The sequence below is a fragment of the Fundulus heteroclitus genome, chromosome 14 (assembly GCF_011125445.2).
Source record: "Fundulus heteroclitus isolate FHET01 chromosome 14, MU-UCD_Fhet_4.1, whole genome shotgun sequence".
NCBI lineage: Eukaryota > Metazoa > Chordata > Actinopteri > Cyprinodontiformes > Fundulidae > Fundulus > Fundulus heteroclitus.
The window spans coordinates 32,010,400-32,025,808 of NC_046374.1; positions in this window are offsets into that span (position 1 = coordinate 32,010,400).

The window sequence follows — 15,409 nt, forward strand, 5'->3', positions numbered from 1 at the left end:
TGAAGGCTATAACTCGGTGTCCCGCCCCCACTCCATCTGTGATGGCTAGCATGTTGCCTTCAGTCGTTGATTTGATTGGTTAAATTGTATGATGACACATCAAAGATAGTCTAATAGAACGATGGCCACTCGAGGTATATATATAACAAACAAAGACAGCTTCCAGTCCAGGGCGGGCACAGCTGGCTCACAGGGCGGGCACGGCCCCCCAATGCCGGCCCATGCCGCCGGGTCTGACTACACTGCCAGCCCTCATGGGTGTGACGGAGCAATACGCTTGAATCAGGTCAGATACTGAGACCATGACCTTGTGAACACTTAAAAACAAATAAAGAACTTTATAATCAATTTGGAAATTAACTGGAACCCAATGTAGAGATATCTAAACAGAAGTGATAAGTTCTCATTTCTTTGCATCAGTTAAATGACGAGAGAACTTGTTGATTGAAATATAGTGTTAAGTCAGATAAACAGCTTTATATAGTGATGTTCTCTGGATGTTTATTTATTTCTGTTAATAAATTCTTGATCTTGAAGAGAAGTTGTCACTCCTTTATTCCATATGTGTGGAGAGTTTGCTGTTAAAAGAACGTCAGTGGTTGAATCATTCCTTTCAACTATTGTCCTGATATCAGCTGTTTGGGCTGATATTCACCAGACAATACCTAACAGACAGAAAGTTATTTATTAAACATTAACTAACTTAAAACAATGTGTAATAACAACAATAAAGACTAATTTCTCTTTAACATTGTCCTAAAAACATGGCTGGATGAATATTTGGACATGAACCCAATGGGTAAAGGCTTGGTGTCAACCATATATGGCAACTCTGTCAGTTGGCCGTTTGAAAAACCTATGAGAGGAAGAACTAGAGGAATCCTTCATGGATGAAGTCTGGCAGGCTGCAGTTGAAAGAATTCACTCCTCATCAATCTGCATCAGACATGGCCAGCTGCAGTTTAAGGTGCTGCACAGGCTGCACTTTTCTCCAAGTAAAATAGTAAGAATACATCTAATAAGGTTTTTAGAAAACAAGGATCAGGCTACTATAACTCCCAAAATAGCCCATAATAAAGTTTTTATCAAACGTATCACAGAGCACTACAGTAAAAGCAGTAATGCTCCACTTGTGAAAGTAAACCTGTTGGCCTCTCCTTGGCATCAAGACAGCAATTCTTGGTGCTCCACAACCAGACAGGACACGTAAAACACTGACAGAATCAAGGCTGCCAGACAACCGGCGCCACCGGGTCCTCGGACTACCACCAGCAACCAAAGCAGGTGGAGTGTCTTGCTCAAGGGCACAACGACAGAGGATCGGTGTGGGGGTTCAAACTGCCAACCCACCAGTTCCAGGAAAAACTCCAAGCTCCTCCCCCACTGTCCATCAACCATCTGGGAGATCCAGTTTGTTTTGTGGTTCCTGGTGAAAACATCTGTGGACCAACCTGATCAGAAACTGGGATCTGAAGATTTATTTAGTATTTCCCCCAAAGCGGATGAGTTTTACTTTGCCTCCATATCTGACTGTGAAACTGGGATCCTGGCTGAGTTTGTTCCAGCAGCAGGAGCAGCTTTGTGTTTCCTCACAGACCAGCAGACTCTAGCATGAACACTTGACCTAGAGAGTCAGGAGATCTGAACTGGAGCCTCTAGTCAGAGGTTGAAGAAATAGGATGGGAGCACGTAGAGTCAGACTGAGCTGACATTTTGTCTGATAGGAAGCTGATGAATCCACAGAGTTTTGGCCTTTAGCTACAACACAGGACACACAAACAAAGTAAACCAATCCTTACTGTTGATAGGAGCAGCAGTTAATGGAAACCTGCTATCAGTCTCCTCCTTCACAAGGAGCTGCTCTCCTTCCTGACGGGCCCCGGGTTCCTCCTGTTCCTCCTTTGTGTGGAGGAGCTCTGACTCCTGCTGCTCCCCCTCAGGAATCTGTTCTTCAGGAGCCTCTTCTTTAACATCTGCAGCCAACACTGAAACACATTACATGCTTTATGAACAACTAGATCATTACAATGTTACAATGATGGGAAAGATTCAGTTTAGAGAAAAAGATTTGATCAGCAGTGTAGAGAAAACTGAACCTCAGGAACTGACAGTTTCACCCTAGAAATGATCACCGGTAACTTTAGTGTCATTGTGTTGGGAGAATTTTAATGTAATTATTCTGTTAAAAACATTTAATAACGGCTAAATTGGATAGAATAAGACGAGCTATAATGTGACAGTTAAACATCGATATATAAATATATATATATATTTGTTATATGATTATATATTTGTAGCTGATCAATTGAACAGTTAATATATAAAAGGCTTTTTATTAGTTTGTTGCATTTAATGGCACAGTTTTATATTATTAGCTACTTTTTGACCAAGTATTTATTTAGTATGAGTCACTGATTTATTTCTTTATATATTCTAAATGTTGGCAGGATTGGTCCTCCATACTCAACAGCCAGAAGAAAACATGTGACCCTCTTTCTAAACAAGATAAACCAAAAAGCGTTTTTTAGGGGAATTTTTCCAAGCACAAAGAAACGCTTGGTACTAAACGGTGCTACATGCTAAGCTAGCCTTAGCACCTCCTATGCTACATGTTAAGCTAGCATTAGCACCTCCTATGCTACATGTTAAGCTAGCATTAGCACCTCCTATGCTACATGTTAAGCTAGCATTAGCACCTCTTATGCTACATGCTAAGCTAGCATTAGCACCTCCTACGCAGAGCTGCAGGCTTAGCCAGTTTTCTGGGGGAAACCCTGCAGCGAGTTCTGACGAAGAGGAGGAATCCATCAGCTGCTGAAAACGGCTCCTAAACTTTAGCTCCATCCACACAGTTAGCATGAAGAAGGAAATCTCCAAACCTAATCGGTGCAGCAGAACTCTGGGCTGGAAAACATCCCCCATCATTGGTGTCTCCTCTGCTGCGTCCTGCCGCTCTTTGAGCTCCTGCTTCCCTCCAGTTTCTCCGCTGTGCCTCCAGCTGCTGGACTTCTTTCCAGACTTCATCACTTGCAGCAGCTGCTGCTCTCTTTCAGATTCACCAACACTCCTGCTTCTGGCTTCACCTGTGAGAAACGAGAAATCATTCTTCTTCTTCTTCTTCTTCTTCTTCTTTTTTATGGCGGTTGGCAAGCAACTTTTAGATGTGCATTACCGCCATGTACTGGAATGGAGTGTGGATCGGGACGCTAACTTTAAACACCCCCCTCAAAGCAAAACAAAAAACAACTTATATCTTTTCTATCAATTTAGTTTTCTTGAGATAATTAATTAAATAACTTATATCTTTAGAAGTAGAAATTTTTCCTAAAATATCTTGTAAATTTAACTGTAATTTATTTTCTTGTAACCGACTAACTAATTTCCTTCTCTCAACAGAATATTTTGTACAGAACAACAAAACATGTTTTACCGTCTCTTCTTGACCACAAAAATCACAACTTCCATTTCGATGTTTTCCTATTTTAAATAAATTACTGTTTAACCTTGTATGTCCAAAACGCAACCTAGATATTACTGTTTCCTCCTTTCTATTTCGTCCTGTTCTCCTCATTACACCAACTTTTCTTTGAATACTGTACAGCCATCTACCAGTTCTATCTTCCTCCCACTGTCTCTGCCATCTTTCCTTAACCTTTTGTTTAATAATAGATTTGATTTCTTCTTTACTAAATGGAACTAATATATCAATAACACTATATTTTGAAGCTTGTTTTGCATATTTATCTGCCAACTCATTCCCTCTTATTCCTATATGTGACGGTATCCATGTAAATATAACTAATAAACCCATTGCTTGAATTCTATAAGTTATTAACTGAATTTCTAATAAAAGATCCGGTCTACTAATAGCGTGATTATTTTTCAATGAATATAATGAAGAACTTGAATCAGAACAGACTATGCTTCTTAATGGACGGACTTCCTCAATCCATCCTAAAGCTAAAATGATTCCCATCATCTCTCCAGTATAAACTGATACTCCATCAGTAATTCTTTTACATTTTTTAACTCTGAATTCTGGAACAATGAAAGACACACCATTACTGCTATTTGAATTTTTAGATGCATCTGTAAAAACTTGGACATACCCATAGTACTTATTATCTAAATAAGATAATCCATGATTGAATCAAATATGGATCTGAAATGTTTTCTCCTTTCCTTTTCTCCAACAAAGTCAAATCAACAACATTATTATGAAATAGAGACGGGTAAACTGGCGAAAGAGGAACTGTTTGACTAATATTTATATCAGAAAAACCAAAATCTTTTATAATATTTTCTATCTCCCATCCAAAAGAATTTAATTTCTTCTTTTCTTTTTCCCAACTAGATTTTAAAATTTCTTGACATGGATGATTTCCATCATGGCCCTTTAAATTACACCAATAAGTGGTCTTTAACTGTAGTCTTCTAAGATTAAGTGGCATCTCTCCCATTTCTATTAACAAGGCTGAAGTTGGAGTTGTTCTGACGGCTCCTGTACATAACCTCAAGGCTTGATACTGAATACTATCTAATTTTTTTAAAAGTGTTTCTGATGCTGATCCAAATACAATACTTCCATAATCAAATACAGGCCTTATTAACCCAGTATATATTGATTTCAATGCCTTCCTCTCAACGAGAAATCATCTTCTTCTTCTTGATTTTTATTGGCGGTTGGCAAGAAAACATGTGAGCATTACCCCCACCAACTGGTATGGAGTGTGGACCACATGACAAAAAACAAAACAAAAGTATATCCTAATATACAACGTAATCTGTTTCAAAAACTCAAATATAACCTGGTATCCTCTGCTTTCTGATTCCTTTTGCAATAAATTGACAATATTAAGTTTCATTTTCATGTTACTAAGTTTCCTTATTAACTCGTTTCTCTGACTCCAATATTTCCTACAATTCCAAATAACATGTTCCACTGTCTCATCTTCCCCACAATCACATTTCCCTGTCTGATGTTTCCCTATCAAAAATAACGATCTATTCAATCCAGTGTGTCCTATTCTAAGTCGTGAAATAATTATCTCTTCTCTCCTGTTCCTTACTGATCTTCTCATTGGTCCAATTCTCTTTTGTATTTTTTTAAAACCACCTTCCTTTCTTTTCTTCTTCCCATAACTTTTGCTTTTTGTTTAATTAATATCTACCCTTACCTTATCGGTACTCTCCTTAGCCATCCTGTCTGCCATTTCATTCCCCTTAATCTCGTTATGTGCAGGAACCCAAACAAAATTTACTACTAACCCCATCATATTTATTCTGTAAAGTGTTTGTTGTATTTCAATAAATATATCTGATCTACTGTCTGACTGATTATTTTTCAAACTGACTAATGACGAACTAGAATCTGAGCAAATTATAGATTTTAATGGTCTTACCTCTTCCACCCATTGAACTGCTAAAAGCAAAGCTATCATTTCTCCGGTATATACTGAAACGCCATCACTAATCCTTTTTCCTACCTTAATATGAAACTGTGGTATAATAAATGCTATCCCTACCCTATTAGCTGTGTTTTTTGATGCATCTGTATATATTTGTATATAATTATAATATTTATACAAGTGCTCTTGTACTATATATTTATTCATAATTTGATATTTATCTTTTTCCTTCTTTTCTAATAATGAAAGATCAACTTTACCATCAGGAAGTATCCAAGGTGGTATTGTTGTTAACGGAACTGTCTGACATATATCTAACTGATTTAAATTAATTTCATTAACTTTAGCGTTTAAACCCATCCAAAGCTCTTTAATGGTTTCTTTTCCTTTTCCCATCTAGGTTTAAGCACCTCTAATGTTGGATGATCCTTCCTTTGTCCCTGTAAATTTGCACAATAGTTTAATAATAGTTGATCTCTTCTAACTTTAAGAGGCATTTCTCCCATTTCATCCTGTAATGCTGCTGTTGAAGATGTTTTAAAAGCGCCAGTACATATTCTTAAAGCCTGATGTTGAATAATATTTAACTTATGGAGGTTTGTATCTGCTGCTGAGGTATAGACTATACATCCATAGTCAAGTACTGACCTGATTAACCCAGTAAAAATTGCTTTTAATGATTTTCCATCAGCTCCCCACTCTGTTCCAATTAAACACCTCATTATATTTAGTACCTTCCTACATTTATCGATTATTTTTTTAATGTGCACACCCCATGTCATTCTTTCATCAAACCACATCCCAAGAAATTTAAATTGTTTAACTCTTTCCAAATCCTGACCATATCATTTTAAGTTAGCTTTTCCATCAACCCTTTTTCTTGCAAAAAAACATTATTTTAGTTTTCTCTACAGAAAATTTGAATCCCCATTTATATGACCATTTTTCTACAATTGCAATTGCTCCCTGAAGTTTCTTTACAATAAATTCCAAATTTCTTCCTCTTTTCCACATTGCTCCATCATCTGCAAATAACGAGAATCCCATTCCACCCTCGATTTCTTTAAACATATCATTAACTATCACTGAAAATAATAACGGACTTACTATACTTCCCTGTGGTGTCCCGTTTTCTATTTTCAAACTCTCAGAATAATCCTTCCCTATCCTCACTTGTATTTGTCTTTCTTCTAGAAAATTTTTAATCCATCTAAACATATGACCATTTATACCCATTCTTCTAATTTTAATTAATAACCCTTCCCTCCACATCATATCATACGCTCTCTCAATATCAAAAAATACTGCCACAACACTCTCTTTATTCACCTTTGCCTTTCTAACTTCATGCTCTAAGCATAAAACTGGATCCATTGTACCTCTACCTCTCCTGAAACCACTCTGATAAGATGATATAAGTTGCTTGCTCTCCATATAATATATTAATCTTTCATTTATCATTCTTTCCATTATTTTACATAAGTTGGACGTTAAAGCTATCGGCCGATAATTTCCTGGTTTTGACTCATTTTTCCCTGGTTTTCTAATTGGAACAATCACGGCTTCCTTCCAACTCTTTGGCAATTCCCCATCTTCCCATACCCTATTATACATTTCTAATAAAATATGTTTAGAATTTTCACTTAAATTACTAATCATAACATAATAAATTTGATCTTTTCCTGGAGTTGATAATTTATATTGTTTAAAAGCCCTATATAGTTCTGTTATTGTAAAAGACATGTTCAACGGTTCGTTTTTATCTTCAATTTACTGTAATAAATACTTGTTTTCTAAATAGTCTTTTCTCTTCCTTTTTTTCCTTCTTCACTAATATTTTCAGTGCTATGAATTTTAACAAAAGTATTTACTAACATTTTTGCCTTTTCTCTGTCGGTAACTGCTGTTATTTCTCCATCATCTAATATTGGATATCCACTCACTCTTTTAATCCCATTCATCCTTTTAATTGTTGCCCACACCTTAGAAATATCCGTCTCCCTTCCTACTGAATTACAGAAACTCCTCCAATACTCTCTTTTTCCATTTTTAATAATTCTTCTTACATTTGCTTGCAATTTCTTGTAGTTATTCAGATTCTGAAAGTTGTGATTTCTTTTTAATAATTTGAAAGCTTTATTTCGTTTCTTGATAATCTCCTTACATTCTGATGTCCACCAGGGCACCAACCTTCTTTCCCTTCCCCCACCTTTCTTCCTTATGGCCTGATTAGCAGCTTCTAAAATAGCGTTACATATAGAAAAAATGTATTTCATCAATACTACTACTCATATCCACTCTTAACATTTTAATTTCACTAGTGTTCCTAAATGTTTCCCAATCTGCTGACTTAAAACACCATTTCTTTACCCCTTTTATACAATACCTTTCTATATTTAACTTTATTTCAATCATAATAGGATAATGATCACTTCCTATAGTTGTTTTATTAATTACTTGCCATAAACAAACACCTGCTATAGAATTTGAAACTAAATGTTAAATCAATTGCTGACTCTGTATTATCTCTAAAATTAATTCTTGTTCCACTTCCATCATTTAGACAAACCAAATTTTTAACATCCATTATTTCTTCTATTATATCCCCATTTTGATCAGTATGATGACCCCATAGTGTACTATGCCCATTAAAGTCCCCACACCATATAACCTTACCCTCTAAATACACCCCAAGTTCTTCCATTAAATCTATTGAAAGTCTTTTACATGGATTATAGAAGTTCATTATTTTAAATGGCCCATTTACTGTCCAGATTTCTGTAACAATATATTTTAACTCTCTTCCTTTAGCCAATAGTCTAAATTGAATTCCCTGTTTTTTGAATGTTATACACCCTCCTCCAGATCCTCCCTCTCTGTCTCTTCTAATGCTATCATATCCTTTTATAACAAAATCAAGATTTGGTTTAAGCCAAGTTTCCTGAATACATAAAATATCTAAATCTTCTTTAAATTATCTAACAAATCCTTTAAACTCTTGTTCATTTACAATAAGGCTTCTAGCGTTCCATTGTAAGATTTTCAGTTTTTGTCTTCCTGTCCTCCTGCCCCTAGTCTCTTATTTATGTGCTCCCAGGATATGTCCTTTATACCAAAAACCTCTCTGCCCCTTTCACAATTATTTAGATTTTTTTCTGTTTTTTGCTTAACTTGATCCGTACAATTTATGACATATGCAATGAACAACAAAATCTTTTCAACTGTTAGCACATTTTCTGTTCCACTTGGCTGAACTTTCCTTATCACTTCTTTTGGCTTCACTCTTTTTGCAGCTTCTGCATAACTTATATTACTGATGACTTTAACTTGATCAATTTCCATTGCTTTTCTTCTGACCTCACATCCTCCAAAAGTCACTCTGTGTAGTGTTGCCCTCCGCAATTACAGCAAGTTTCCTTCCCATTTTTACATCCATCATAGCTATGCTCTCCTCCACACTTATTACATTATTACATTATTGTGTGTTATATTGGTGGAACATGAAACACAAAGGCTGATCAGATGCTGTAAACCAAAAATATAGAAGCAAAGTTTATTTGAAGATTTTTCTCATCAAGCAAACCCCACCTTTGCATAGGATTACTGTCTATAGGTGTCTTGTTTTTATTAAACAGTACATATTGTTGAAGCTAACAGAGAAACAAAGGTTTTTTTATTGATTTAATTGATTTATCTTCACCAACAACAAAAACAAATAGGGGAGACCGGGGCTAGTTGTCACACGGGTAAGTTGTCACATTGCAATTATCTTCTCCAGCAGAGCGTGCAACCAAAAAGTGGAAAACTAGTTTTCTTCCTTTTCAAGGTCAGGTCTCACGGACTGAGTGAGAAGAGGACAAGACATTGTAAGTTGAAATGAGCACCAATTGACCATTTTCCACTACCAAAAGTAAAAAATTAAAAAATATTAACTCTATATTTTTTAAAATGACCTTCATTCAAATAAAAATGATAGCAGTTATACATATGGACTTGTTAAAGTAGATATTAAGGCATCCGGTCATACTTCAGTCATTGTTTTGATTAAGCCTAACATTAAGATAGAGCTATTCAATTCAATTTCATTTATATAGCGCCAATTCATGAAACATGTCATCTGAAGGCACTTTACAAAGTCAAATTCAATCATATTATACAGATTGGGTCAGATTATACAGATTGGTCAAAAATGTCCTATATAAGGGAACCAGTTGATTGCTTCAAAGTCCCGACAAGCAGCATTCACTCCTGAAGAAGCATAGAGCTACAGGGAGAGTCGTCTGCATTGTTGATGGCTTTGCAGCAATCCCTCATACTGAGCAAGCATGAAGCGACAGTGGAGAGGAAAACTCCCCTATAACAGGAAGGAAAACCTCCAGCAGAACCGGGCTCAGTATGAACGGTCATCTGCCTCGACCCACTGGGGGTTACAGAAGACAGAGCAGAGACACAACAAGAGAAACAAAAAAGCACAGAAGCACACATTGATCTAGTAATCTGTTCTACATTAGATGGTAATAGTCGGTCAGCTGTCTTCTCTGGATGATGTCACAGTTAACAGAACGCCAGACCAGGTGTACCTTCTATGAAGAAAAAAGAGAGAGCAAAAAGTTAAAAGCTGAAATGACAACAGTCATTTCAATGCAATGCAATGCTAAACTGGAGAACAGTAGAAATCAGTAGAGTGAGGAAAAATAGGCCCTGATGTCCTCCAGTAGCCTAAGCCTATAGCAGCATAACTATAGAGGTAGCTCAGGGTATGTTATAAGAATTATTATTCTGAAGTCACTATGGCCTCACACCACTCGGACAGAGGAGGCCTGGAGACCTGATGTCTGTGTATAAGATCCACTGTTTTCTGATTGCAAGGCCAAATGCTGCAGCTGCTGAGGGATACTGATTGTTTACGATAGACTGTCTTTGTTTTGTCTCATGGGAAGGCCACGGTGCAGTATTAGGGGAAGCCCGAAAAGCGACACAGACAGAGACAGGGCAGACACAGACCGCAGCGGAACCGTGGGGTGCGATTACTTTCTATCTATGTGAATCTCTGCTCTGTTTCTCAATAAAGTGCTGGAACGTCATACCACCGTCTCGTCATTTAGTAAAGATGGGAACTCAGTTACTATTGCTTAGAATTCCACCCAAAACTCCCATAACAATTTGGCGTCACGAACAGGATCTCCGACCGACGAGCCGGGGAGTCCGGGGACAGGAGCTGCTTTGGCCGGCCCGGAGAGGTTATCCGGCCTCTGGTACCCCGAATGGATTTTCAAGGGACGCGGAGGAGCTCCTGGTCTCGGAGCGTCTCTGGGCGTCGGCGCGAAGATCCGAACCTTTCTTTCATGAGACGGTAAGGGGATTATTTTCCAGCTCTTTTAAAAACAAACGCAATTGGTCAAAAATGCTTGCAAGCTTTTAAATTTTAAACCCCATTTTAAAGTATACCTCAAGAAATTTTAAAATTTAAAACTGTAAACCTAAAAGGTAGTAAAAGTAAAAGCCGGTAGAAATAATGAATTATATTTAATCCTTAAGGCAAATAAAACAGGGTTCGCAATACCGAACGGTGACTAAGGTTTAAACATTAAACTAAAATTCAAAATTTAATTAGAATACGTTTTCAGCTGAAATACGGACTTTCCCACAAGGGGGGAGGAGGGGCAGAGTGATTTTCACCTGGAGAACAGGTGACCGGCTGAGCAGTTTGCAGCTGGTCCATTAAAGTCCTCTTGTCTTGGGTTTGTGCAAGAGGCTGTCCACTTCTGTTGTGGATGAAAGCGGCAGGGATGCTTAAGTCCTTGACTGTTGCGAAGACGTTTGCAGCTTTGATAAGTGGGGACCCCGACCATTATACCAAAAAGCCGACCATCAGATGTGAGGCCTTTCATTTTAGTTGGTCGATCGTGCTAAGGACAAGTAGAAAATAACAATAAAAACACAAAAAAAGGATAAAATAAATAAAAACAAACAAAAAAAAAGTCTGGATGCAGAAGAGTCCGTGTAATGGGTAAAAGGCAGAGTTTCTCAGGGTCAAGCCTAGCCCCAGGGTGAGACGTTCGATTTCATGCTGAAAAACGTAGGGGCCCAGACGCATGACATGCATAAATGATTTGAAATGATTTGATTAAACATGCAGATTTCTCACATAGGGGTTATTATTATTATTACTGTTATTTTATTTTATTGCAGTACTGCTACTAAATAATAAAAATAAAATTTAGAAAAAAAGAAAAGCGAAAATTGAATAAAATGAATAAAAACAGAAAACGGAAACGAAACTAAAAAGGCGTTGCACCGGGGAAGCGTTTACGTGGGGACCGATTAGGCATTTCCGTTGTGGATAAAATTGGTCTAAACTGCTAATAGCGACGTATAACTTTCAAAAATGGGTAAGCGTCCAAGTGTCTGCGAGACACAGAGTTGTATCCTTGCGGGACTGAAGCGTAAAACCGCGTGTGGACGAAGCATCGGGGGGTCGTAACCAGCGCACGCTCTCCACCTTTTAAACTAAGCGGGAACTTAACGCGTTGAAAACATCTTTCGGCGTTGACGTTTAAAAATTATGAAAAACATAGAACTATTTAAGATGGTGAAAAAGCAGGCCTGCACGTGTTTATCTGTCTGAATGTCATCGTTTGTATGTAACCGTACGTGTGTATGTATCTATGTGACTAAACGTTCGTCTGTGTGAATTAATTCGGGGTAAAAGTAATGTTCATGGTTTCAGAATGTTCATTTGTTTTGGGAGAACTGCAGCTCCGTAATTCAAATGACATTTTAAGCATGGACTATGTTAACAATAGAGGTAAAGTAAAAGAGAGATTTAAATAACAAAGTTTGTTTTTTAACATTAAATATCAGGACCATATTAAATTGATACACGGAGAGATTAACATGGCTTGAACGGAAATATTTCAGCTTTGTTAGAAATTGGAAATAAGCTTTACATAAGCTTGTTAAGTTTACTGTTTTACAAATTTAGGCTGAGATCCTATCACTTGTTTTTTAGCCCTAAAGTAATTTAAAATTACAGAGATCTCATTGCTTATAATAATAATGATTCATCACAAACCAGTCCAGTTGAAAGAAGTTTAGAAATACAAGATTTTTGATTTAAATAGATGAGGAAAAACTGCTTTGAACAAACCTGTATGGAACTAAATTTGAATTGCTTTTCTAAGGGTTTTCTATTCATTTATTTTATTTTTTACTTGGAATTTGAATGCAACTAATGAGAAATGTTGAAAAGCGTCAAAATATCAGAAGGCCACGTTACACGCGTCAACAGTTACACAATCATCTGATGTTATTACTTATGCTGCGCTGAGGCGAACCTCAGAGGGACAGTATAACCTGAGAAGGACAATAGATATGATAAACAAATCTGACCATGATTTAAACATCTGAATGTTATGGCAAGGCTGGGTCTGTGTGTTCTGGCCTGGGGGCACGAAAACTATGTCAGAGGGAAAAATAAAATAAAGCCAGCTTCTGAGGGTTAAATTCTAATTCTAATCTTGGTTTGTTTTGGGTAGCCTTCTCAATGTGCTGAATTATGGGGAAAACTCTTATCATTTATAGAGAAACACTAGAAGCTCAAAAAACTAAAAGGGAACAATCATTGCTTTAAAGTTTCACCCTTGACCAATTAGGTTTGATAAGGTATATATGAATAAAAGTATTACTAACAGCAAATACACATGGTCAAAGGACCAGAAGGATATCAAAAAGGTTTGTAATAAGTCAAAAACCTATGTCATATTGGAAAAGACATAATTGTGCTCCTTGGAAAACAATTTTGTTTTAGTTTTTTTTGGTTCATTTCTTTCGTTTTTTTGTTTTCTTTCTTTTGGAGGTGTTTTGAACAGAGTTTCAAAGGAAAGGTAAAGAATAGAAACCTTCCCAGGATCAGAGAAAAAAAAGGGAAAAACATCACTTTAAAGGGACACTAAGGGGACCAGGATTTTAACTGCATGCTATTAACACTCTTGTTTTTCTCTGAGTTATTGCTTTCAGATTAAAGGAGACGCCACCTTTCTGCCAACAGAACACTCTGAAAAGACAGTGCTAGCAGTGCGGTAAGGAGTTATAATCAGATTTGGACACTAAATTATACTTAGTTTTAACCAAGTTATGCCAGATCTTCCAGCAGGAAAGGTGGTGTCTTAAAGATGTTTGTTGCTTTCTGCTATTAACAGCTCTATCTTTCTGCTTCTTTTTCTTTGCAAATAAACCTGGTCAATATGATAGGATTGTGCTAACATAGAGATTTAGTCTCATTTTAGACATTCTCAGATGCGAGAGAATGCAGAAACAGTGCCGCAGTGCCATGGGGGCTGATCCTTGGGACAAGGACTAAAGGTGATGTCATTGACTTCAGCCTGATCCAGTTTTGAGTTTTATTTTGTCAGAGACAAAGTTTGATTTTTATTTATTTTTTTATCCTTTTATTTCTTTTATGTTTGTCATGTTAGAGGGAAAACTGTAGTTAAAATGTTTATGACTGTTTTGCTGTAATTTCTTTTCAACCTATGGAGCGTTTTCTTTGGCAAAAAATGCTGGCAGAATTCATTCTGTTTGCAGGCATGAGGACTGGAGGATGGACTGTTGAAGGGAAGGAGAATGTTTGGCTGCTGATCTCAGACATTGGACTGGAAAAGGACATTGAAGGACTATGACTGAGGCATCGGACAACCTTCGACAAAAAACACAGATGAGTTCTGCAGACACGACTTCATGCATTTCACTTCAGATTTTGTTGTACACAATTAAAACAAAACACACATTACGAAACACATTAAGATTATGTAAAGGTGAAAACTTTTAAAGAAGCACCTTGATGGAATCATGGAGCAACTTAATAAATTAAGTGGGTATTATATCAACAGTTAAATAAATAAATGAATTAATTCGTTTTCACTATATAGGTAGAGTAATCTGAACTTTTAAATAGCATTTCATTTAATAAACATCTTAAGAGTAAGCTGATTTCTGCTACTCTGGCAGGCTTCAGTTTAAGCAAAGAAAAGGTTACTGGCTAAAATGGGTAATGTTGCAATAAAATTAGCATAATGACACATCCTACTAACTAACATGGGTAAATTTAGGATTAAAGCATCAGGGTACAATGGTTACAATATTTATGGAGATTTAATATCTTCAACTAGAACACAAATAACTCAAAAGTCTTTTTAACCAGTTAACCCGTTAACCTGAGGGCTTTTAGATCAGGATAATGTAATGGTTATCGTCTTACATACAGAAAATAAGTAAGATTATTTTAATTAGATTAGATTATGGGGACATTTTGGATCTGGTCAGGATGGTTGGGGGGCTGTGATGATAAAAGGGTAACAGCTTGAAGGTGATATCAATGAATGAAGGTTTTCTCTGAGGAACATCAAAGCAGCAAATACATCCCACATTGGAACTCCTGTTGTGTAAAGAACATCTTGAACGGGACGTAAGGTGAGATCCTTACAACGAGAGACGTTCCACACAGGGGGGTGTGGAGACCCCTGGGGCATGGCACCCAGGACGAGCTGTTGTGGACTTGACACAGCTGGTGGAACCAGAGAGACGACGAGGTGGTCCCACAGGTTACCTGACACCTAACACTGACTGTAAAGGGTTCTGGGTTTTCAGGGTTGCTGAAAACAGAAAGCTTCAGAGAACCTTAACCCTTCCTGACCAGGCACTCAGAATACATAGATCATAGATCAGATTGCAGAGGCCTAGACAAATAGGAACGCAGAGACGCGTTCACCCAAGAACTTCTTAATAAAAGTCCTTAATCCTCAGTTTAAGAAAATAAATAATCACAATGTACACAATGTATGGTTTACTTTATTTTAGGATTAATTTGGGAACTAATTCTGATTTGCTTAAGTAGCTTTAGTTGGTCTACAATGTTAGAGCGTTTTCAAAAAACTCCTGTTCTCTCCTGCTCTCTGCTTTGTTTTGTGTTGTAGAACCTTGGCATCCTTGAACAGTAACAG